A 24,646-nucleotide genomic window follows, 5' to 3' on the forward strand; every position below is an offset into this window, starting at 1 on the left:
TGGAGGCTGTGGCTGAGCCAGGCTCCCACAGCTCCCAGGGCTGCTCAGTGTTTGCAGAGCAGCCGGGAAGAACCTCCCGTCTTTCATTTTCTATTTGCACAGGGTGGATTTATTATCGCTGGGATCGTCCTGGGCTCCCCTTTACACCAGAAAACCTGGGCTGGCCTGTGATGTTCAGGTGAGCTTGTGTGCCCTCAGCAGTCTGGCTCCTTCCAGGCAGACATAAATACTTAATCCAAATGTTCCTGTCAGCAGTGGCACTTGTCGAGGCAGGGATTTTCTGTGGCTGTGCATCTCAGGTCACTTTATGCCAAAGTAGAAAGCAAATCCTAAGTAAATCTTCTTTTGCTGGAGCACCCACAATGCTCCCTGTCTGTCTGGAGCCTCACACCAGGATGCAGCAACAGCTGGTCCCTTGGTGGGATGGTACATGGACCTCTCACCTCACCCCAGCCCCTGGCTCTCACAGAACCAACAGGTATTTTGCGGCAGTGCAAAGTTTCACAAGGGGAAAAGAATCTGGGCTGATGGAGATTACATGCTCATATCAGGCTCATTTCCTTGGGAAAGCAGGCAAAACCCCCAACATGACTGATTAAATCTGCCTGGCACAGGAAGAAGACAAGCCCAAGCCAACTCACCCCATTTCTGTGATGTTACCACATCCCAGGCAAAAAAATCCAGACCACTCACCAGAACCAAACCCATGATCAGGGACACTTCACCAAACCTCCCTGAACATCAAACTCCTTGAGTTTAACCTCTCCAATTGCCTCTTATGCCAGCAATGCTCTTGCTGGGGCTTAGAAATACCACCACACCCCCTGAGTTCTCAAACAGGTTTGATTTGACACCAAATTCCTGCTGAGCCAAGGTGCTGGGATTTTATTGGCTGTGTGTGTCTGGTTGTAAACAGCTACTACCTTGAAACAACCCAATTTTAATCAATAATTCAATTTTAAAAGGAAGCTTCCAGGCAGTGAATAAATAAACCAACTACAGACCCTTTTTTCCCAGCTGGTTGTCAGCATTTTTAAGCTATTTTACTAATTGGTTGTACCAAGACTCCCCACCATTTGTTTACCACTGAAATGCAGCCCCTCTGCAGTGCAAGGCTGTGGGAAAGGGAGAGAAAACTTTCAGCTGAAATCATGGGATGAATTTCATGTAGGAAAAATCTTAATAAACAAAGCAGAATTCAGGCTGGACACTGGGGCAAGCACTGGGGCTTTTATCAAATGCCAAGTGACCCTTAGTGACTACAGGCAGGTGAGCTGGCCCTGTTTTTATGTCAGCTGCCCAGGTCCAGACAGAGGACACAAAGTGTGATACCCTGCAGGTTCTCCCTCTGCTGTCTGATGTAGGATGGGAACCAATGCCCAGCCAGGCCCCAGGTACAGGTCCTAAATCAAAAACATTCAGATTTTCTTTCCATGTTTTAATGCCCCCTCTGGAATAGATATTTCATTTTTACACCACAGATCGTGCACAAACCAACAATAAATTTCATTAAGAGGAGAAAGAGAATTGAAAAAATGACCATGATGTTTCTTTAGGTGAGTTTTCAGTTGCTTCCTTAGACATTAAGAAATAAACAAATATAGTAAAGTTTTCCCACTGGAGTCTCCATGAGCACTTATACAGGATGAAAGCCTGCCCACCTCAAATCAAGTAAAAGAGTAAAAACTGGTGTGGCACAAGTACATACAGGTAAGCTTTGGGACACAGAAAGCACAAACCTCTGCCAGTTGTGCAGGAATAACCCAAAAATAAACAAGAAAAATCCACCCAGAGCATAGGCAGGACCCAGCCTTTGGTTTGATCACAACTGGAAGGATAAAAAGGAGGAATCCATCACCCTGTGGATTTTCAGACCACGGTCACAACTCACATCCATCAATTTCTGGTGCAGCTAGAGCTGCTGGGCACTTTTGAGAAGCAGCTCAAGACATCTGCAAGGAGAGGGACTCGTTCTCCTCCCGTTGCCAGCACTGATGGTGCCGAGGCCACGCAGCCCAAGTCCATTTTGTTCCCCAGTGGAATAACAGATGCTTTTGTCACCTACCACTACTCATTGCCTCGTCAAAGCCTCGCGTGTTGTGTGTGGTCCGGAGTCGGGTCGTGCAACCAGCCAGAGCCCTCAGCTCCATTTCCAGTTCACATCACTCTAATAGGCCCTCAGCTGGCCTGAGAAATTCCCAAACATCTCTTTCTGCAAACAAGGAGTTGGGTTTCTTTTGTCTTGCAATCAGGGGAGACAAATTCTCCCCTTAACCACAGTTTAATTTATTCCTTTTGGTTGTTATTGCCTCCACCTAGTGCAGCTGTCTAGACTGGGCTGATGGTGGTTTGCTTTCTTTTTTTCCTCTTTAGTTGGGGATTGTTGGAAGCTGCCTTTGCTTTTTTCCGAAACAAGTTTATTTTTAGTGTCACTTTTTCCATTGGCAAGATGCAATGGCTGAGGGAGCTGCTCTCGGAGGAACTGAGCTGCCTTCAGTGTGAAAATGAAAAAAGCCTGCCTGGTTGGAGGGCAGGACAGGAGGAAGCAGCAGAGGTGACACAGATGGTCCAAAGGAAGAGAGGCCAGCACGTGCCAATGGGAAGAGCAAACACATCCCCTTCAAACCCAAAACTGCTTAACCAAGGAGCGTTATGGCACCTCTTGGACTGATCTCCTCCTTGGATGGAGCTCCAGGTGGGAGGATGCCAACAGGACTCACACCTGCACAAGCCATGGTACTCTCAACTCTTCTCCTGCTGGGTTCCAAGAACAAGTAAACACTCCTCAAGGAGCCACCTGAGAGCTTTAAACTCCTGCCACAGGAACCTTCCACCAGCACTAGGAATCACAGTTCCCAGGTGATATCTCAGGAAAGGGGATCACAGACACAGGGTGTTTTGGTTTTTGCTTGGCTCTTTACTACCCTACATCCTGCTGGCTGCCTTCTAGCTGTACTGCCTTGCTTGCTCCTGCTCTTTCAGATCTGTATTTATTCCACTTTTCCTCAGAAATACATACTCCTCCGATTTTCCCACAATTTTGTTGGTGGGTGTTTTCGGAAAGCTGGGAAAAGGGTGGCAGTGTTCAGCCCTTAGTTCCCTCCTCACCTGCAAAGTTTAATCCCACTGCAGTGATCATCTCCTTATTTACCACTAGTGTACTACCTTGAAAAGAGGAAGGGTGTAAAAATCCAACTCTTTTTTTTTTTTTTTGGAAAGGAAGATGTGGACTTGAAATAATTGGATAAGAATAAGACCGAACTCTTATTTTTCCAGTGCCAATTTTCAGCATTCACAGTGTCCATTCCAAAGATTCCCTGACACCAGCCCGGCTCCACTGAGCTCAACACATCCCAAATACAGCAATACCAAGAGGGCAGAAGGAATGAAAGTAATATATTATAAGGCAAATCCTGCAGGGTTTTAGGATGGGAGTGAAGAGGTGGGGGAGGGTGTTAAAACACACACAAAACCCCAGAATTAAGCAAGCGAGACCATTCCAGTTGAGCTGTTTCAGCCATTGTCTTACAACAACTTTAAACCCAATTGCTTCTTTTTAATGAGGTATTTTCTTCCTCTTAACCACCCAAATCTAATCCATGATGTTAGTCCAACTCAGAGAACTTAAAATCAGAACATTGGGGCCTTTCTTAATCCTCTTAACTTGCCAAAGGTTTTCTGATCACACACCTCTTCCTTCCTACTTAGGACTTTTTTTTTCCACCACCCTTTGTCTTCTGTTTACAGCTGTGAAAAATTAGAATCCAGGCAGTAAAATCTCTACATAACATTTAGAGATTTTACTTGCTAAATTAGAGATGGCTTGCATGTTTCATTGAAGGAAACCAGGCATGTTTTCTTAATTATTTCATCAAATCATATCTTGCCTGGGCTCAGATACTCAGCATTTCTTGAAGGACATTCTTTAATCCACAATCTTTCATTGTAATGAATAATTCTCTTCAGAAGATAAACCCTGGCTCATGCTGTGGTCACTTAGCACCTTTTACATGATGTGGTAAGTCAATAAAGCTGGGAGTGGATCTTGTGTGAAATCTGGGAATCCTTCCAGGTCCTCCTGAAGCCCAGGTTCTCAGGAGAGGATGCAGGGCTTGATCATTGCTGTGGTCTGGTCATCCCATGGTGATGTCAGGACATCTCAGATGGAAGCTGGAAAATTTGTGATCCAGCACTGATTGATTTCAGGGCTCATAACCAGAGCTGTGTAAGTACACCTGACATCTACCATTCCCTCAAACCTGGATCTTCCACAATCATGGCTAAACTGGCACAGGAGGCTGGCACCACTGGGGGTCTAAAGGACTCCCTGCAATGAAGGCCAGGGAGTCACACTGGAGTGAAAACTGCACATCAAGAGGAACTTGTCATCCTTCATGAAGTTTAATGACCAGTGAGGGCAGCAGGTGTCCTCAGTCATTTTCCAAGTCTAGCCACTTCCAGATTTCCCCTCAAGCCTGTGAAGTGCTAGAGCTGCTGGCTGAGCACTGGCTCCCGGGGCCATTCCTTGCTCTTGGGATGGCACTGAGCTCAGCAGGCACGGCTGATCAGCCTTTCCCATCACATCAGGAGCAGGAGCTGCTCTCAGGTGAAGGACCTGAGGGAGTTGGAAGGTGCTGAGCAATGCAGGAGCCATGAGTAATCAATTGTCCAAGGAATGGTCCCCAGCACATCCCAGTCCAAACTAGGTTTCAAAACAAAAACAACCAGAGACTTCCTTCCTGCCCCTCACTGCATCTGAGAGAGATGGGTTTTACTGAGTGGGCCACTGAGTGGAGATCAACTACGAGCCAAGCAAAGGGCTTGAACCAGAACACGACCTGGCACCTATCCCAAGTTCCTTTTGAGTTTGGTTAACATTCCCCACCCATCATTTTTCATGTGCATGTGCCACATCACTTCCTGGTTCTGATTTGCCTGCTATTTGCCCCACGGGTAGGGTGTTACCCATCGAGACTCAAAAACCAGCAAGTAACCCCTCCTCCCCCTCCTCATAAACCCCACACCCATCTCTGAGGGATCCAAGCATCCCTAGCAGGAAGGAGTCCAAGAATTCTTTATGCACATAAGAATGTCCCCTTGCCACATCATAACCCTGTTTGCTACCAGTGCCACACACTGATGGTCTAGGTCAAACTCCAGATGTTAATAAACCTCAGTAACAACTGCTCAGAGAAAATGCAGATAATTGGTCTCATACCTGCTATTAGAAGAAAAAAACCCCAACAAATACATGACAAAAAGGGGAAAAAAAAGTGCTATAAAAAATGCATCTTGGTTGCTTTTAACATTCTTTTCTAAAAGCCAATTTTAGCTCTATGGCTGGAGCTTAAAGGCAGCTGCACATCTGGTGTGATCTGCCAACCTCTGCAGGTCCAGCCCATAGCACTCCTGTCCTCCGGTGCTGAAAGTAAAGCTTTGGGATGCAAAACCACAAAACACAGAGGGCTAATTAATGGGGGATCCAAGATATTTCCCTGTGCTCTCTCAGCTTTGGTCAGACTTGGATGTCGATGGTGTTGCTGCAGTCAGGTGCTGACTGTAAAACAACTCCTGTTGCTGTTGCCTGGGTTGCTGGGTTATAAAAGCATTAATACTTGGCTTGTTGTCACAGTTTTTTTCAGGGCCTTTGCTACTGCTGTGAGCTTCACAAATGTGCTATACTTGGAAGAATCTATGAGCAACAGGCATTAGATGTGGTCTGGGATGCTCACAGTGGTATCTGTAGGTGCCTTTCTGCTGCCTTTGAATCCCCATCATTACCATATATGCCCTGCAAAAATTGTTTCCAGGCAGATGTTTATATTTTGCCATTGGGTTGGCTGGGGTTCTGAGAGGATCAGATATGGTCAAATTCTGCTGCTGGTACAGATAATGCAAATCCCCAAAAGATAAGTGAGGTGAACTATCTGCATAGAGTCACAGGAATTACATGCCAAGGAAGAGTTTCCCAATTAATCAGAAATCAGAGTTGTGCAGACTAAACTCCACTCTGACCTGAGCTGCTGACGTTATTGATCAGTGTTATTTCCCAGAGTATTCCAGTCCTTGCTGCCTTCCATCCACAAGTGCTTCATGCTATTGGTTTTCAGGAATGTGTTGTTTATCAGACTTGCTGCTTCCTCATACGCACTAAATTAACACAGAGCATCAGTGTCCTGCTGGCTGCAGAACACAGGTTAACTGTTCTTAGGTGGAAATCATCACATTCAAATTCCTGAAACACAGCATCCACTTCTTTCCAGCTCCTGACTTCCACAGTGTGCAGAACAATTCTGCCCATGGAGAGTCTTCTGTGCAGTGGGAATTTCACTTGAAGGTGCAGTGAGCAGGTCACAGCATCACCAGTTGCTGATCCTTCTCAGTGTATCCATACAGTGATCCAAAATTGCCACTAGCCTTTTTTGGAGATATTTTTTAAACCTCTTAATGGGGCTCTGGAGAAGTGCCCTTGCAAGTTGTTTATCCGTGTCAGTCCAGGGAAAGCAGCTGAGACTGAATTTGTGAAGCTTCACACATGCCCTGGCTTCTGAGTAACATTTCATCCAGACCTTCTCTGCCTGCCACCACCTCATTTGGTCTATATCCTTGTCTTCCCATGGATATGGGTATCCATATATATGGATATATACACATCACATGGATATATACAATGAGCACTCGATGGGCCAAGGCAGCTCTGCTGGGACACTTTGGCCTGATTTCCCCTACCTTGAAGTGCCCTTCAATCCATCCTGATAAACTTTCCTGTTAGATTCTGGGTTTTAACAGACAAATCTGTGAGCAGCAGTTATGTACAGGGAGGAAATTTATAAAATGTTAAAAACTTTACAAGGAGAGCACATCTTTAAAGAAAAAAGCCAGGAGCACAAACTGAACTGTGCCAGAATCTGTTTGCTTCATGCAAGAAACATGGTCTCTGCAGAGCTTTGTGCTGGTGAGAAAGGAAGAGCCTGGAGATGAGGATGGTGCTCATCCCCTGTACACACACTTCAGGCATCAGGACTTCCTATATTTCATATTTTAATTTAGTGTCTGTACATGGCCTGTTTAGGTGAAACAGGCTGACCCCAAAGAGGACAGTGAGATGCTGGAACAGGCAATAACTTCATTTAGAAGGCGAAAGGAAGCAGCTGAAGAAGAGGGGAGCGGATGTGTGAAACCCCGAATCCAGCAGTTGTTACCCCGGCATTCTTCAGGAATTGCTGTGGTCTCTATAATGTGGGTAGTTTGGAACAGTTATGCAGTAAATATTTTTCCCCAAGTACTTTTAATGTTTGAGTTTTAGGTTTTCAGAGGGATTTTTTTTTATTTAAAAAAAAATATAATTTTTTTTTTGAAGGAAGATCAATGACTTAATGAAAAAAGTCTGAGATGCAAGAGCGAGGCTATCGCTTCAAGAGTGCTTCCAGATTTACATAAATAACATTCCTGCTGCATAAACATCTTGGCAAAGGCAGAGCATCTAACCCCCCTCCTACTCCATTGGCCTCCACTAAATTCTGCAGAATATTAAAACCCCTTGATGGTAACGTGTTCTCGGCCAGAAACAAATCATTAGTTTGGATGAGGGCATCAAACTGCATCTGCTCTGTTCCCTGAAGTTCCAAGTGCAAGAGATTTAGGAGGGAGGGGAGAGGATTTCTTTGATAGAAGGATTTAGAAAAATGGCAATTGATAGAATTTTTAAGGAGATACAGAGATGAGGGGACGCATCTTTCCCAGAGACACATGGGAATGGTCTGGAGTAATTAAACGTGGAGATGGGCTCAAGCTGTGCAGTTTGGAGGTGGATCTGAACACTCAGGAGCTTTTGTTCTGCCCACTACACATGGCTGAGATGGTCCATTGATCAGCATTATCAAGAGTCAGGAAGGGGTAAATCCAGGCTCATCTCTAAGTGTAAAGAAGGGGGGGAAAATGGAAGAGGGGAGCTGTGAAATACTGCAGGGGACTGACTCTACCTGCCTGGCAGGGGGCTGCAGGGCCATCTCATGGATGCCAAAACTCCCCAGAGAAGGCAGAGAAGAGGGATGGTACAGATGAAGCAGGTTTTTAATTCACCTTTGAGTTTTCTTACACTGAATTAATTATTTTGGCATCTGTTCTACACTTCCAAGAAAGCACCAAAGTTACCCAAAGCAGCTCCTACCCACCAGGGCTGCAAGAGATTGATTCCACCAGAGGAACTCTCTTTTACTGGCAGCATTGTTGAAAATTAGGGAGAGTTGAGGGTCCTTTTTCTCTTTTCAATACAGTCTGTCTCTCATGCTTTCTCCCTCCAGAAAGAACCAGCTTTCTGCCTCCTCAGAGGTTCTTTAAGCCCACAAGAACATCCTGTGTGGATCTGCAGGGACAAATGATTTCTTGAAATACACTGGTCTTAATCAAGCCTAATCTCTCATGACAGGGCAGAGCAGTCTGGACATCCATTAGATTTAGCACAGCTACTCCAAGCAGTGCTATTATGTCAAAATTATGCAACCTAGGCTTTGATAGGCTTTGGGGATTTTCTCAATGGTTCCTTATGAGCCTGTTGGTGCCCCTCACATTTCAATGACCACAATATGAACATTAAATGTATTTCCTTTCCCACAGCTGGATACTGTCCCATCTGTTCTGAGACAGCCAAAGTGTCAAGTAAGCCAGGCAAGGCAGACAATTTTTCATGCAAATCTGTTGACTTTAGGATTTTTAAATATATGTCTTTTTAATAACCCACAGATTATCTCACCAAAAAAAATGGGTCATTTGCAAGAGTTCCTCCAGCAGTCCTAGGCATTGTTAGCCAACACTGCAATGCACATATATTATTCTCAGAAGAAAACCTGGCAAAAGGACAGAGAGAAATGCCATGTACAGTCACTCTAATGGCTTAGCCTGGGATGTTGTATCTGACAGTGCTCAGCCTGGATGCTCCAGAGGGATGCACAGAACCCCCTAAACAACTGCACCCTCCAACCACTCTCCAGCTGTGCAGCACAGGTGGAAGGGAGAAAAAACAGATTTAATGTATTGCACCAGCCCCAGGCAGGGGGATTAGGATTTGTCACAGACTTGGCCTCCTTCCCTGGCACCTTCAGCGTCCCTGTGCCCCCTGGACAAACCAGGGCAAACCCAGACACCTCCTCCAACAGCCCTGCATGGCTGGGAAGCAGCAGCAGCACCCACAGTCAGGTCTCAAAAAGATTTGCACAAGGCCAAGGAAATAACCTGACAAATCAACCCATGTCAGAGGTGACCAGCTCAGTATAAGCACAGAGCTCACAAATGATTTAATTCCAAAATTAGCCAATGTCTCAACACAGGAACATCCTCTGCTCAGAACACACTGACTCACGTGTTCATCCCAGCTCTTGGAGCAAGGCAGGGATGTGAACAAATGAAGTGATTTGTGCCCATGAAACACCAGACCAGTGACACAGGACAACCTTTCTCACCTCTGCCTTTCAAACCACCTTTTAAATCCCCTTTGCTTTTTAATGAGATGCTTCACAATAAAACAGACTGGAGGAAGCAGCTGGGAAATCATCCTGTGATGAAAGCCAAGGATGTAAATTGCCTTCTTGACTTACTTCAAATGACAAATTTGCCACAGACCCCCACCTGGCAGAAGATACCTAGAGGAATAGAACTCAGCTTCTGGATTTCATGCCCTTTTCCAAGAAAAACCTGCTCTGGTGGTCACCCAGAGCACACCTGGTCTTACCTGGAGTCTGGGGAAGGACCAAACTGGGAAGCAACAGGAGAAACCCAACCTATTCCAAAGCTACACATCCCTCTGATTCTTTTAAAACATAGGTGGATATTTGACTTACCCAGGTGCAGGTAATTTCTCCATATTTAAGGTCTGATTTATCGGGGTCCAGAATAACTCTGGGAACCTCACAAAGCCAGGACAGCAGGACACCACTGGAGCAACAGGAGGAAAAGGGAATTTGCTGAATTGAAGACCTCTAACTCTTCTAGAAGCTTCTGCTGGGGCAGCTCTGCAATCACAGAGAAGGTGTTTGTCAATTTAGCAGCAAATTTGACATGGAAGAGGCAGTCATGGGCTCTGTGTGGAGCCACAAAGCATCATGCAGACCCAAGGCTCTGTCTTAAAAGGCAGGCCATTGCCCTTTCCCTAACACACATTTTACCTGGGCATGGAGAAACCACAGGTCTCTGGATAACTTGGGAGCTTTGCCACCTCCTCCAATTCCCTCCTTAAAAAAAAAAAAATATAAAAAATTAAAAAATTTAAAAAATCCAGCTTGTTTTCTGAAACTTTGCTTTAAAGAGCTGAGTTCCTAAACCAGAGTGCGTGATGCAGAACAGCTGACTTTGTGTAAGGCTGTTATTAGAAACAGCCCATTGCTGAGCTGGGATTTCATGGGATGCACCTCGTTCAGAGCCCGGGCAGACACACCACGAGCGTGGGTCCATCCACACAGCCTGGCTAAGAGTGAGGAGTTTGCTGCCTTTCAGTGCCTGGGGCAGGTCCTGACTCAGAGATTCCTCCACGTTATTTTCCATGGGAGGAAGCAGGAGTTATTTTGCAGAGGGTCTGAACAGACAAGATGCCAGTTTCTTGCTGGTAAATACCACTTCCAACCTCACTCGCAGGCTCCAACAGATGTTTCTGCTTTTCAGAGTAATGGAAATTTTATGGACCATTTTCTCCTCCTTCTCCTGTTCCCTGGGATGGAGCAGCAGATCCAAAATGCCCTGGGAAACACAGTGGTCTCCTCCTGAGACTCACTTCAGAGCAGTGTCTCCAGCAGATCAGGGAGAGTCAAACCACTCAGTTGTGGGTTGGGTTCCTCTGGAGAACCAGACAGCATCTGCCACCAGGCAGCTGCACAAAGGCTCCACTGTCCAACAGCTTTCACTGGAGAAGCTCAAAATCCTCCTGGAGGATGAGCTGCTGGCTCCCAGGCTGGGTAGAGAGCCATGGGGTATGCAGAAAAGAGGATTAAAATGATTTGGGAACTGTGGTGTTATTTATATGCCCTTGTGTTGGTTGTCATTTGTTACAGCCAGAGAAACTGAGGCATGTGAAGTCATTGACTAAGCAGAGCTGGGACTGATTCCACATGTACAAGGTACCAATGTGCTCATCACAAGGCAGTTCCAAAAGCACAGACTGATGGGACAGAGAGAGGGAAAAGCTTTGCCAATGCAGACAAAGTGTGGGATAAAATGGTCTGATGTGCATCCTTGAGAATTCACATTTTCCCTTGCCTCCCTCTCATGTCCCTGGGCTCACTGTGTGAGAACCCCATCATCCCCCCAGATTGCTCAAATAAACCCTGTGTTGCAATGCTCCTTAAGCAAAAACCAAAAAAGAAACTTGGGGAATCCCATTGACTCAAAGCTGCATTAATTATTATTTTTTGTAAGGGCCCAGGACTTAGTGAATGAGAATATTATCCCATGGGGATTGAGAACACAATGGAAACAGGAAACTTTTAAAAAGCATTTCTGTGGAGATATTATCTCAGTGCTGTAGGACACAGGATTTACTTAATTGCAGCCAAGGAAGTTTTAGATTACGCTCTGCAATGTCTGCACGAACGTCTCAGCTATCACAGGGAAGGCTCCTTGCATGGCTATTTCCTTTAAGATATGTGCCTTACCCTGAACACGTTCACTGGAGGGGATTTGGTGATAATGCAAGAGGGTTCGGAGAACTTCAAAGCCTTAAATGAGATTCAGGGCATCACAGCCCATGATAAAGAATATGAAATTGCTTTTCTAGCAGATGACATCCTGCTTTCTCTCAGTGAAACACAAGCCTCTATTCAATGCCTTGGAGAAGTCTGAGAGGTTAACAATCCTGTTTTGGGTTCTTTTTGTGTGCATAAATATGACCAAGACAGAGGTAATGCCTCCAGGCACCTCCCCAGCAAAAATCCCTCTTAATTTTCCATGCCAATAGTCCCTAGAAGGATTCAAATCCATAAGAAGCCAAATCTCTCTTCACTTAAATAAACTTATAACAGTGAGTCTCCCCTTTTATGTGACACACATCATGATTTTTAGAGATGGACTAACTCCCCATTATCTATGCTTGATTAGGTCCACTTAATGAAAATGGCCATCCTCTTGAGCACTTCATTTTCTGCAGAGGCCCTCAGTACTTGAGCCTTTAACAACACTTGAACCTAATCCCACACCCCATTCCTCAAAAAAGAAAACCACCCACAAAAAACCCAAAAAGCCAAACCAAAAAAGAGGAGAAAAGTAAGTAGAATACTCAGCAGTTTTATACAGCCTCAGGTGGGATGAATTTCACCCTAAGCAGCACCTAAGAATCCAAGTTGCTCGTACTGCAGGGATGATGGAAACTGCTTCACTGCGAGTTTGTGTCCTGTGTCCCCAGTTTTTATTCCTTACACTTCATATTCCTGCTCCTGGTGCCCTGGAGCTCTCAGACCTCATGGCTGGGTCACTGCAGTTTCAGGAGAGCTGTGTGTGAAGCATCCTCAGCATTCCCAAGCTGATGGGCACGTGAAGGTCCAGGCACAAATCTGGGATAACTCAAGCTCCTCCAACCTCGTCTGTGATGGCAACACCACATTTGGGTCCCCTTTTTCACCCACTCATCAATTCTACTGAAATCTGCTGAGTATCCAGATTGGAACCTAACCCTTCTCACATTGTTGAACTTGGTTTGGTGGATCCAAATATCTTGAGAGAATGGATGGATAGAAGCAAACCCACTCAACATTTGGTTTATCTTCACATTGTTGAACTTGATTTGGAGGGTCCAAATAGCTTGGGAGAACATATAGATATAGAAGTATATATATAGATGGAAATATATGCCAGGTAATCCAAACAGTAACGAGCTGATGGGTTCAATAGCCCAAACTCTGCACACAGAGGGGTGTACATTCCAAATACATTGGGAATAAGCTCCCAAAATCTCCAAGCAAATTATTCCACACCTCTAGACAGAACAGTTTAGAATTCAACTAAAAACCACAAAACTTTAGTAGTACAAGAGAAAATGAAGAGATGCTTTATGTTTGCTTTGCTCTGTAGCAGAAAGCAGAGCACTTGTATGCAGTGAGTACTCCTGGATCCATTATTACATCTGTTCCACCAGATTTCCCTGAAACTGTTCCTCTTCTTTCCCAGGAACAATAAAACCCATGAGCTGCAGGCCAAGTGGCGAGTGTCCCACGACCTGCTCCAGCTACTGAGTTTGAAGCTACTGAGAGGTTTTGACAGCTACTATGAAATGATGCAACCCAGTTAATTCCATGTGCTGACTTTCAAGGTATCAAAAGAAGAATGGTCTTTCAAGAAGAGTAAAATAATTATTAATCTTAATTAAATCTTTCTTGATGCTAGAACAGCAAGATGAGGTGTTTGTACAGCTTCTTCTGTGCCTTTGAATGTGCCCTTACACCACAGTGAGGCTTTGATTGTCCCACTGAGACCTTAAAGTCTGGCCAGGGTTATCTACCGATAGTTGTCCGAAAAGATCCTTTCAAGGAACTGGATCTCTGAGCTTCCTTTCAAAATGTGTCACCTCCAGACCCTAGCACTGGTGGTTCTTCTACTGAACAACCATTTAAATATATCAGAACAGCCAGAAAAGAGTGCTTTTCTATGACACAGCCCAGAGGTTGTCTGGTGCTGAAGGTCACTTCCATCAGCATTACAGCTGGAGGAGCCCCTTGCTTATTTTAAGCTTGTCCAAATGCTGCCTCCTGTCACCTCCTGGCCTCACATCCTCCCTCCCTCCAGCCAGCACCAGCCCTGGCACAGTCAGCCCCAGAAAACCAAGCCTAGCACCAGCCCTCCAATGACTTCAGAGATTTTGGTGCTGTCTTGAGAGCTCGAGTGGCAACCCACAACTGGGAGGAAGAGGGGATGTGAAACCTTTCTTTTGGCAGCATCTCCATTGCGTCAGCTTGGACTGCTCACAAAACACCACCTGAGGGACTGAAGTCAGCATCTGTTTTTTGTGAACTCAACCTTCTGCAAAGTTATGCAAACAAGAAAAGACTTTGAGTGGCGATGTAACAAACAAGTTCATTTTTCCAAGCCTCAAAATAAACAAAAATTTGCTTCTTTTTCTTCATGTTCCAAACCAAGATTCAAAGAGATCCTCTTTCATCCATCATCCAGTTAATCCATCCTTGTTGCTAATGTGAGGAGATACGTCCTATGGGAAAGCACATGCAGCTTTTTAAAAACATTGTGCTTTTTAAAATTTACTTTTGAACTAAATCAGAGATTCCTGAGCATTTCTATGGTGACCTGGGCAGCTTTGCTGCCCTGGCTCATGGCTGCATGGCTTCCATCAATGTTCCCAGCAGCTTTAGACTGGAAAGAAGACACAAAGCTATTCCCTTTCTGCACTGAACATTGCCTAAAAGGTACCTGCTTAGTTAAACCAATTCTGACAATTCCAGTGGATAAAAATCCTTTTCAGTTTCTGCACCAACCAATAAGTTTGTTAAAGTTTGTCTTAAAACCAAAAGACTTTGTAGAAAACCAATCACAGAAATATCTCAACACTTGAGCCCACGACTCCTCATCTATTATTAATATAACCATCATTTAGAGCTACAATCAGACATGGTAACAAAAATGTATCACAGTAGTTGTTCATCTGCAAATCATATGTATTCCTCCAAAATAAACGAAGCGTACTCTTCTCTCTCTCCTTTCCAGCCCCCTGTCACAACCCCCACAACCAACCTCAAGCAGAACAAGCCATAATGCAGAACAAAAACAAAATAAAATTGAAACCTGGTAAGGCCACATTCTTGGGGAGAAGCCATGTGTGAGATATTTTTGCTTAATTATTTCAAGCAATGTATGGCCCCTTGGCTGTCACCAAGGTTGGCCTGTCAGGGTAATGTCATGAGGAACTATTGTGCAGAGAATCACTAGATACTTCAAGTCTTTGAGACCCTGCTAATCAGCTCACGTTTCATATTCTTTTACCAACTTTTACACTGAAACAGAGCCCTTACTGGTTTGTATCAAGCCCTTTTTCTCCTCTTGTAGGTGTTACAGAGAAGGTTGGGAGCAGAGATGTGACCCTTTGCCAGTTTGCATGTACAGGCATCGCTGCTGCCACTGATTCAAAAGCAGGCTTTCAGTCTCACCAGACCCACAGAAAATGCAGTGTAAAGTCAGATTGCAGATAAACAGTGACTGCTGATTATGGCTAAAGAAATAACTCAGCAGGAGGGAATTCCAGTGCCTGGGCTCCAGCCCGTCACGCCTCAGTGCCTCGTGGATCTGGCTGGGAAGACAGGTGCTTTCAGCCCTAAATTATACAGGATATTGAAAAAGCACCCACTGATGATACTAGAAAGGGAGCTGTTTGCTTTCCAAATAGTTCCCCTTTGAGCTGAGCTGGGGTTTATTATCTGGAGGGAATAATGACACGATTTTTCCTCCGTTACACAGTGGAGTACATAATACACATTGTGTAAGGAACCTGCTGGATGATGTAACTCTGCTTCCATGAGAGCTCCAGCACTGGAGAAGGCAAAGGAAAGTCTAACTCAAACATACCAGAACACCTTACTGGCTAGGAAGTTTCCAAATAACTTTATAAGTGCATTAGCAAGAACAAAAAAAATCCTAACCCCAAGGCAGAGCTCATTAATGAGGTTTAATATTTCTAAATGAAAGAAATGAGAAAGGTAAGGATAGGGCTGGTGTCCTGAGTGCTGCAATACAAGGACAAACCACTTTATAGAACATAAACAGAAGCTGCAGAGGGTCACAGAAACCCCACAAGTGAGAACTGAAGAACTTCAGGCGAGCACAGAAATCTGGCAGTTCTTTAAGATGGAGAAACAGAACAGCAGAATGGAGCTTCAGATGGCACAAAGACCCATCCTAAGGAAAGAGAAAAGAAACCCAGAGCAACCCTCGCTGCAAGGGCTGATTTCAGACAGTCCATTCTGGGGAGGAAAGTGCTGGCAAAGGGAAGCAGGGAATCTACAGTGTTTACAAACACCATGTGAAGAGGTAGAGCATGTAATAGGAGCAGAACAGAACATCCCCTGTGGAAAGGGAGGGGGTGGGAAATGAAGAAATTTGGTAACTTCCTGGAATAAAGCTTTTTAAATGTCTTAACAAGGCATAGATCATGACTTGTAAAATGTGGAAATAATGCCTCTGAGAGTAAAGGGAATATGAGCATCAGTCTCATTCCTCCTGTGAAGTGCTATGGCAGCGATGCAGCAGCTGCCCGGGGAGCTGCACGCACTTGAAAACAAAGTCAAACACAGCTGCCCTGGGTAAAAATTGCATCCTGTGTTGTATTTTCAAACCAAACATTTAAAGAGGTTGCTGCCTTTGGAAGTATTTCATTTCCTTTGCAACACGGTAGCAGCACCAGCATTCCCAACTGATACAAACAAGAAATCTTGATCACAGAATGGTTGGTAAAAAAACCATCTCATTCCACCCCCTGCCATGGGCAGGGACACTTTCCACTATCCCAGGCTAATCCAAGCCCTGTTTTATCTGGCCTTGGACACTTCCAGAGGTGGGGCAGCCACCAGCTTCTCTGAGCAGCCTCAAATTAAAACTAATAAATGGATCTTGTAGTTAACCAAAGAACAGAAGCGTGTCTCAGGTAGCAAGTCTAAAGCTTAGCAGCAAGGGTAACCAAATCCAAGCCTCAGCAGCTGCTTCAGCTCTGCCTGTGTCCAGTGTCCCTCCGGCAGGCACAGGCAAGACCCCACAAGCTCATGTGCAAAGGGAATATCCCTCATTAATTTCCAGCTACTGAAAAATTCAAGATGTGCAATACCCAGTCCGTTTCCTTTCCAGTATAAAGTCTAAAATTCTTCTGTGTTGAAGCATCCAGCTACTGGTCTTACTCTTACTACTAGGAGTTGGAATAGGGGTATGATGATTACGTTTTTTTTTGAGACTTCTTCATCCCTCAAGTTGTGACTTTCGAACCACTTAAATCCCACAAATATTCCCATTAAAATGTTTATCCAAGACAAAGATTAATCAGTTGTTTCTTCACTTTGTTTTTAGGGATCCTCTTGCATAGATTCTTGTCTACCACTCTTCTATCAGCTCAAGTGGTCATCCAGAGGGGACTGGACATCCAGGCACTTAAATTCCAAGCTTCACTCCTCATTCCATGTACATGTCCTTTCCTTGTTTATATCTCAAAAGATGGATTTCTACCCCAATGTACATTTAGTTTGTTTATGGGAAGTTGCTTCTGTCTGCATGAATTTCCTAGTAGAAGTTTAGAAGAGTCCTGCTGTAACTGCTGAACTGTGAGGGGTTTGAGATGAAATGACCAAACCCATTAAACTTTAATTGACTGAAACCAAAACACCCCACTGGAACAGCAGCAATAGTGCTTGAAGGAGCAGACAGAGCCCCTGGAGTAAGAAAATATCTCAACCTTGTGACTCCAGTGGCTGACTGCATCTGACGGAGTGAGAAACTAAAAGAAGACAGTCAGGTACATTTGTCACCAAATTATCTTGTTTCTGCCCCTTTCCCCAAGAACTGAGCCACTCATTTCTGGCTGAAAACAACTCCTTCATCCCCGATTCCCTCCTACAACTGCTTGTTCAGAGGCTGAAGTCTCTTCTCCACTCTGATTGCTCTTAATTTGTCAGCCCATTCCTTCAGTTCTTACCAAGTTGTGAGAAGAGCTCAAGACTTGGCATTCCCCATCCTCAGACACTGTGGATGGTCCATATTCATAACTGGCTCATAAAAATGAATACAAAAGGAATTCTTTTACCAACAGTGCAAAATCCTTCAGGGCATTCAAAACTGGAACTGTGGAGTGTTGCAAGAACAGGCTGCCAGGGCAGTGGTGGAGTCCCCATCCCTGGAGGGTTTTAAAAGCTGTGTGGATGTGGCACTTGGGGACATGGGTTAGTGGTGGCCTTGGCAGTGGTGGGTCAATGGGTGAACTTGATGACCTCAAAGGTTTTTTCCAACCTAAATCCTTGTGTGATTCTGTGAAAATGACACTGTGAATTTCATTGGTCTTTGAACCATGGTGGTAACATGAGGTAACTCACACAAAATTCACAGCTCATCCATGCTCTGAGCATGGCATCCAGCTCTGGAATTGCCCTTCCCTACATCTCAAGAGTTTGTAATAAAACCAGAAGAGTGATAAAAATAGCTTGTATGCATAGAAAAGTGCACATGAATGACAACTGGAGGGTAAAGCATGAAGACTAATTGAATGGAAAAGCTGAAGAGTCAATCCACTCCTTTCTCATTACATAAACAAATCAGGGTAAAACTATTGAAATAATCAGTCAGAGAAGGAAAGTGTGTTTCCTGCACAAGAGTAATTTCATTGTGAAATTCATTGTCTGGGATGTTCCAGATCCCAGATTATGAGGGATTTGCAAAGAGTAGAAGAAGCAATGGCAGATGCTGCAGTCAGGGCTGTGGGATGGAGCTACAACAAACCAGCAGCAGCCAGCAGGAGGGATCAGATATCCTGATGCTTGCCCTCGTCTTAAACTCCTCTAAGCAGCTACTTGGAGTAGCTGCAAAGTGAGATGCCTATTATGATTGAAAAGTATATGCTAAGGGAGAGAACAGGATGTCCATGTTCCCTGTGCTTGATCCCAACCCATGGTAGATGGTGCTTGGGACTCCCACAGCCACCCCCTTCCTTCCTTCCAATGGGAAAACACACAAACTACTGTCATTTTTCCAGGTTCTGGGGAGGTTTAGTCTCTGTGTTGTCCTGCTCAGCACAAAAGGCTTTGCAGACCTGCTTTTGTTTATTAACCAACTTAAAAGATCAAGGAGCACCTGCATGACAGGACTTTTTCACCAGTATTTTGCTACTTGCATGCATTTGCACTGTCTGAAATCTACAGACTAACCCACTCAACAAATCTTGTTTCTTTTCAATAATTTGTAAGACTTCAAAACAACTCTATTATAAAAACTATTAGCCCCATAATCAGGTGGTCTTGTTCTTGGCTTGCTATTTAGTATATTTCAGAAAACAACAGGCATTTCCAAAGGTGTTCTCATGGAATTTAAGTGCCATGTACAGAACTCCACGTATTTATGTGTTCAGTGTATGATTTCAGGTCTTGTTTCCTACCTGCTACTTTTTATAGGGCAATAGAAACATTATTTACCTTGAGTTTCTTCAAGGCTTTGGCCACAGCTCCTTACTCCTCCTCAGAGTGTTGCTCTGCTCCACCTCCATTCCTGCCTCCACCTTGTTTAACAAGAACATCATGTCATTTAATATTTCTGGATTCAAGGAAAAGAAAAGCACATTTCCCAAGATCCCACATGACAACACAGCTAATTTAGTGATAATGAAGATGACGCACGATGAAGGAGGTTGGAGGGGGCCAGGAGGTTCCATCTGCCAGGCAACTGCTCAGACTGACAAAGAGCTGCTGGTTTGAAATGAAGTGTTGAACCCTTTTTAGAAGGATCCACTTTATTCACACCTGCTGAACCCAGAAAATTCCATAAAAAACCAGAAGCAAAGCGTGTTGCACATAGCAGCCATCCCCAGCCAAGCTGGGATCTCATTACCAAAAACTCCACTGGGATTCTCCTGTGGGCAGCTCTCCATCCTTTAGGACTGATTTCCTTTGACATTTAGAAGTCACTCAATATGGATCACAGGGCTCCACTTTCACAAAGGTATTAATTTCCCAAAAACCAGAATATGGATTTTACTCAGTCCCAGCCATCTCTCTGCCCTCCCTGACCCCCATCCACCCACACTCCATGTCTCCTCCTAGGAGACAGCCTGTAAACACCAAGTCGAAACAGTCAATAAATATCAAGATAATTAGATACTCAGGATAGAGATAATTAGACACTGTTGACCAACTGATCTTACAAGAATGAGAAAGGACAAGCTCACATTTGCCAGATATGCTGAGCAGAGACTGCTGTGAGTGTGACACACATCACAGGGTGGGTGGGAGCATTTTTGTCTTTTAAAGAGCCTCCCAAGCACAATTACCTGTGAGCAGCCCAGACAGGCAGGTCCTGTCCAAACATACCAGCACCTGGATTTCAGCAGTTGGATGAGGCATGTAGAGCCCTTGCTTACATTTATGGTTCTGAAAATTTTGATTGGAAAGTTGTTGGGTGTGCTAAAAAGGTTTATTTATGTTGATATTGTATGTCCTTTTTGTCTCTATAATTAACTCTTAAGGTTTTCTTGGTTTCTTTAGAGGAACTCAAAACAGATTGCCCTTCTGGGAGGACCTGCTTCAACAAGAGTGATCCAGGTGTGTCTGCTCATGAGCATCCTCATCTCAGTGCTGGAGCAGCACCTCCATCCTCCCACCCCAAGGTACCAAACCCTGTGTTGCATCTTCCTTATATTAATCACCAAGGAAATACATATACAAATTCCTTGTCCAGTATTTGCTTCATTTTAAATTTGGAATCAAACAACTGGCAAGTAAACCCCTCTTGGTCTTGAGCTGTCTGCAATATCCAGTGAGTCTCTTTCCACCTTCTGGCATTGAGGCTGAGCCTCTCTTTAAGGTTTTTACCCTTGTGTTACAACTGGACATAAACATCAAATCCACAGAAGGTAACTGCAATTAGTAACCAGAAATCATCTTCCCCACTGTGCAAAATGCAAGAATTGCCTTTTCCAAAATCTCAGCAATGCTGTCTTCTTCCAAACTATGGAAGCTCTCTGCTGTTCCCTAACCTTCACCTCCCTCATGGAATTTTTGGGTGTTCTGGGTGTTTCAATATTTCCAATTAATGAGTCTTCCTATACAGTGGGAAAAAAAGTCTTATATAGAACTCTCTACTCTCAGTTGAAAAGGGTTAAATGACCTAATTTTTTCTCACATCTTGGCCATCTCTCTCAACCTCCCTCTCTCTCCTTGCATGTGATTCTCACTGGCCTACAGAAGAGTTACCAGAAATCCTCATCTTGACTCATATCTCGCTGTTACTCATCCTTAATCACATTACACCTAGACTACTGATATATCTGCTTAAAATATTCCAGGAACTCACCAGCTCACTTAAGCACTAGGGGTCTGGAATAATTTGGCCAGAAATGTCTCATTTTCCAGGAAATGGATGATGTCATCCCATTATCTGTCAGCTGCACTGCACTGCCCATCATCCTGGCCTTCACAGCTCTCTGCTGATTTACTCTCCTCATCCACCCACTTCAGTCCAGCAGACACAAGAAGTTACAACAGTTTGGATAAAATTTTACCATTTTCAAGTATTTTGCTGAAGCCATCAAAATGTACCCCTGTAGATTATCTTTGTTTTCCCTGGAGTGGAGGAAGAGTCAGAACTGACCTCCTTTGGGACTCTGGAAAGGTTGTGGCCCTCCCAATCTCTTTGATTGATCGATGCATCCAAGAAGTTTGTGCCAAGAAGAGCTTTGCTAAGGCACAACTCGCTTCTGAAAATCCAATTGTGAGAAAGGCAAGGACATGGGAACAGATCAGCAACAGCAGGAAGAGGGGTCCTAACTCCTTATCTCACAAGGTTCTGGTATTTTGGGAATAAGTAACTAACTAGAGTTTACTCACTGAATTCAGGACAACTAAACCACAGTATTACTCACAAGGAAGCCAGATGTTCTGGGCTTTCCTTACCTAGTAATAGCAGCAACATCTGGATTCTTGCAAATACACAAAATGACAGGGAATAGTGGGGAAGCCTGGATGATTTTTTTTAAAATTTGTAGGGTTTTTTCTCTACAGTAGTGTGTGTATGGAAAGAAATAGATACCCTTTGATTAGGACAAGAAAGCATGAGATGCTCAGGCAACAGAAGAGATCCTGAACTGTGGTTTTAGCAGAGATTAAATTAAAATATAGCAAAATATCACCAGAGAAGAACAAAAGGAAGCATCACTAGGCAACCACCCTGGGTCAGTGGGGCTGCTGCACCAACCCTACTGCTGTCCTTGCAGAGAGCCTACACAGAACAGAAGGAAAATCCTGGGAAAGCCCTGGGGAAGGGCCAGAATGGAATAATTCATTAAAAAAACATACACTGCAAGCACACAATGATCAAGTGTAGTGAGTTCCATCGGTCATTGCTGCAGTCCCTGACAGCCAAGCTCGGAGGGAACCAGCTCCAACACACGTGGCAATGGGATTACCAGTGTTTCCTTAAAAATCCTGTTTAAGACAACTGCACAACAACTATCAACAAACACAGCATCACCATATTTCTGACTACACCTAAGGCTTGCATTAGGACAAGCTACCCAGCAGCTGTGCTTCAGGACAGCGTGCCTAAATAATTATTTCTGGGTGTATTGCAGACCTCCGTTTTTTTGTTTCACCCTTTTGGACCAAATTCCTTATTTATCCTCCTACTGTCCACAGCTTCTCTGGAAAGCTCCCCTGCCACTTGAAGCCAGCTGGTGTGACTGTGAGCAAAACACAATGACTCCTATTCTGGATCAGCTTTTACAGTCCCGCCCTGGAGGTCTTTCTCCTTTATCTCCAACTCTTCCTTACTTCTTTTCAACATCTGGGTAGCTCTCCTGAGGCTCCAGAAATAAGCACACACTATACATCCTGTTCCTCCACCCCCCAAGACATATTGTAATGAATACAGAAAACACATGCTCCAGGATAATTTGTTATCTCATGCAGAGCCATTAGCATCAGCTTCCTTCCCTGGATGGAGTCAAGTCAAGCTCAGAGACAAGTTTTCCAGGTTGCACACGCCACATGTCTCCTTGTTCCTTCCTTCCCTCTCCTCCCAGCAGGGACTATCCTTCCTGATTATCAAGCCCATGGAAAAAAAGCCAGACTTAGGAGGTCTCCTGAGATACTGCCTGTCCTATAATGCAAAGCAGCTTATTGGAGTCATTGGAACAACTCAAAAGCCGTATAAAACCAACACAGATTTCACTCATTCCCAGCAGCACAACAGCACCTTGCAATTCCTGGTAATAAAAAGGTAACAGCACTGGTGGGACAGAGTTTGGAAGAGCTCCAGCTTGTCTCAGCTGAGGAACAGAGGGATTTCTCAGGGCTCTTACAGCTTACACCAGACACTGCAGGCACGAGGGATAGGGGAGAAGGATGGAAATCACCTACTCTGAAAACCTCAGGGATAACTTTATAGTGAACCCAACAGACTGATAGGCTGTACACATGAAACTGAGGTCTGACTGGTCAACAGGCTTCCTGTCCTCTTTTTTTTGGCCAGAAGCTACAAAAAACACTGATCTCTCCCAGTTCCAGCTTGAGGAGCTGCTGTCTGTCTTGTGCAGGCACAACAGGCTCAATGCTTTCAGCTCTTGAGGTCACCAGATCAAGCCAGTGGCCAATACAGGTGACAACAAAAATTTCCAAAAGCTGGACAATTCTTCTTGTGAGTTTTATTGCAAGCACAGGGAAATCTTTCCTAATACAGGGAAGCTCCTGGCAAAATCAGAGTGCCTGGTAACAATTTGCTTCTTTCCTTTCTCAGACCCAAGTCCAAAGCCCACCAGTGGTGGTGGGAAGCCCCACTGACTTCACCAGGCTTTGGCACGAAGCCTCAGCACAAAGAGCTGATGGGGATGAAGTTCTGGACACGTGGAGGTGGCTAACAGATCCCAGAACATGACAAAGCACTTGGAGCATTTGCATACAAATACTCTTTGCTTGTTTATTGCTTCATCTGCTCCTTGTAAGTCTTTTTAACACACCCTCTAATTCTGTTATTACAAAAAAGAGTGCATGCAAATAACTGCCTGAAGTGAACTCAAGCAGAGAACAATCCATTAACCACTGTGCTTATATTCAAAAAAGTGTTAGAAACCATCAATAAGGCATGGTGGTTTGAGGGGAAAACCCTCGGTATTCAGGCAACTGCTGCAAACACACAGCCTTGAGTTACACGAGCTGGAAGGCAGAATTCAAAATGCAAATGTTCATATTAAAACAAACTGCTAATTAAGAGCAGGCTTCATTATAGAGATTATGCATCTTTAAAGGCTCTACCAGACACGCATATTTCCAGCACAAACCAGGAGGATACACAGAAATACTCCCAGGCTGAGCCCGTTTGCTTCTTGTCCTTCCTGACCCTAAAACGGCCATTCCACATCTCAAATGTTTAGTCTGGAAAATTCAGGGTCAGCTTTTGTGGGGAGCCATGAGAAAGGAGCAGCCGTGGCAGGGCCAAGTGACACCGTGCCCTGTCCCCTGCCTGGGCGAGGACCGCGGGAGCGGCTGCCAGCAGCGATCCAGCGCCGATTCCCAGACCTCTGACGGGCTCTGTGGGCTATTTAGCAAAAACAACTCACTCAAAAAATACCAGAGGTGACCCTGTCCAAGGATTATCTGCAAAATCTCCCCTGCTCCTTGTATTTTTAATGAAATAAAAGTATTTTCAATAGTAGAAATGTCAGGGTTTGGGCCAGATAAACAAGTTATAGAGACCGAGTGCTGAGTTTCAGGGATGCAGACTGGAATAAAATTAGGAAAAAAGTGCAGAAGTCACTTGTCAGATTTTAATTTTGGAGAAATAAACTCAAATGTTGATGGAAGAAAAAAGTCTTTCTCAAGGCATGGCCTCATATAATTTCCATTATTTGCCTTCCTATTGCCACCTGTTATTTTGAGAACTGCTTAAATAAAAGAAACACAGAACCAGACCTATTATACATTATATT

The 24,646-nt window shown here is 44.4% G+C and overlaps 1 protein-coding gene across 8 annotated transcripts in view; it reads right to left on the bottom strand.

Moving 5' to 3' along the window:
• The window catches only part of ASB7 (ankyrin repeat and SOCS box containing 7), an 84,742-nt gene that overhangs the window by 21,390 nt on the left and 38,706 nt on the right, over positions 1 to 24,646 (bottom strand). For all 8 annotated transcript variants that reach the window (XR_015275954.1, XR_015275952.1, XR_015275955.1 and 5 more), the window contains 3 exons: positions 19,146 to 19,228; positions 10,161 to 10,226; positions 9,837 to 10,007 (listed from right to left, as the gene is read on the bottom strand). The gene's annotated coding sequence lies outside the window, so the exon portion shown is untranslated. The remainder of the gene's footprint in view (positions 1 to 9,836; positions 10,008 to 10,160; positions 10,227 to 19,145; positions 19,229 to 24,646) is intronic.

Source organism: Cyanistes caeruleus, chromosome 13 (genome assembly GCF_971803275.1).
Source record: "Cyanistes caeruleus chromosome 13, bCyaCae1.hap1.1, whole genome shotgun sequence".
Classification (NCBI taxonomy): Eukaryota; Metazoa; Chordata; class Aves; order Passeriformes; family Paridae; genus Cyanistes; species Cyanistes caeruleus.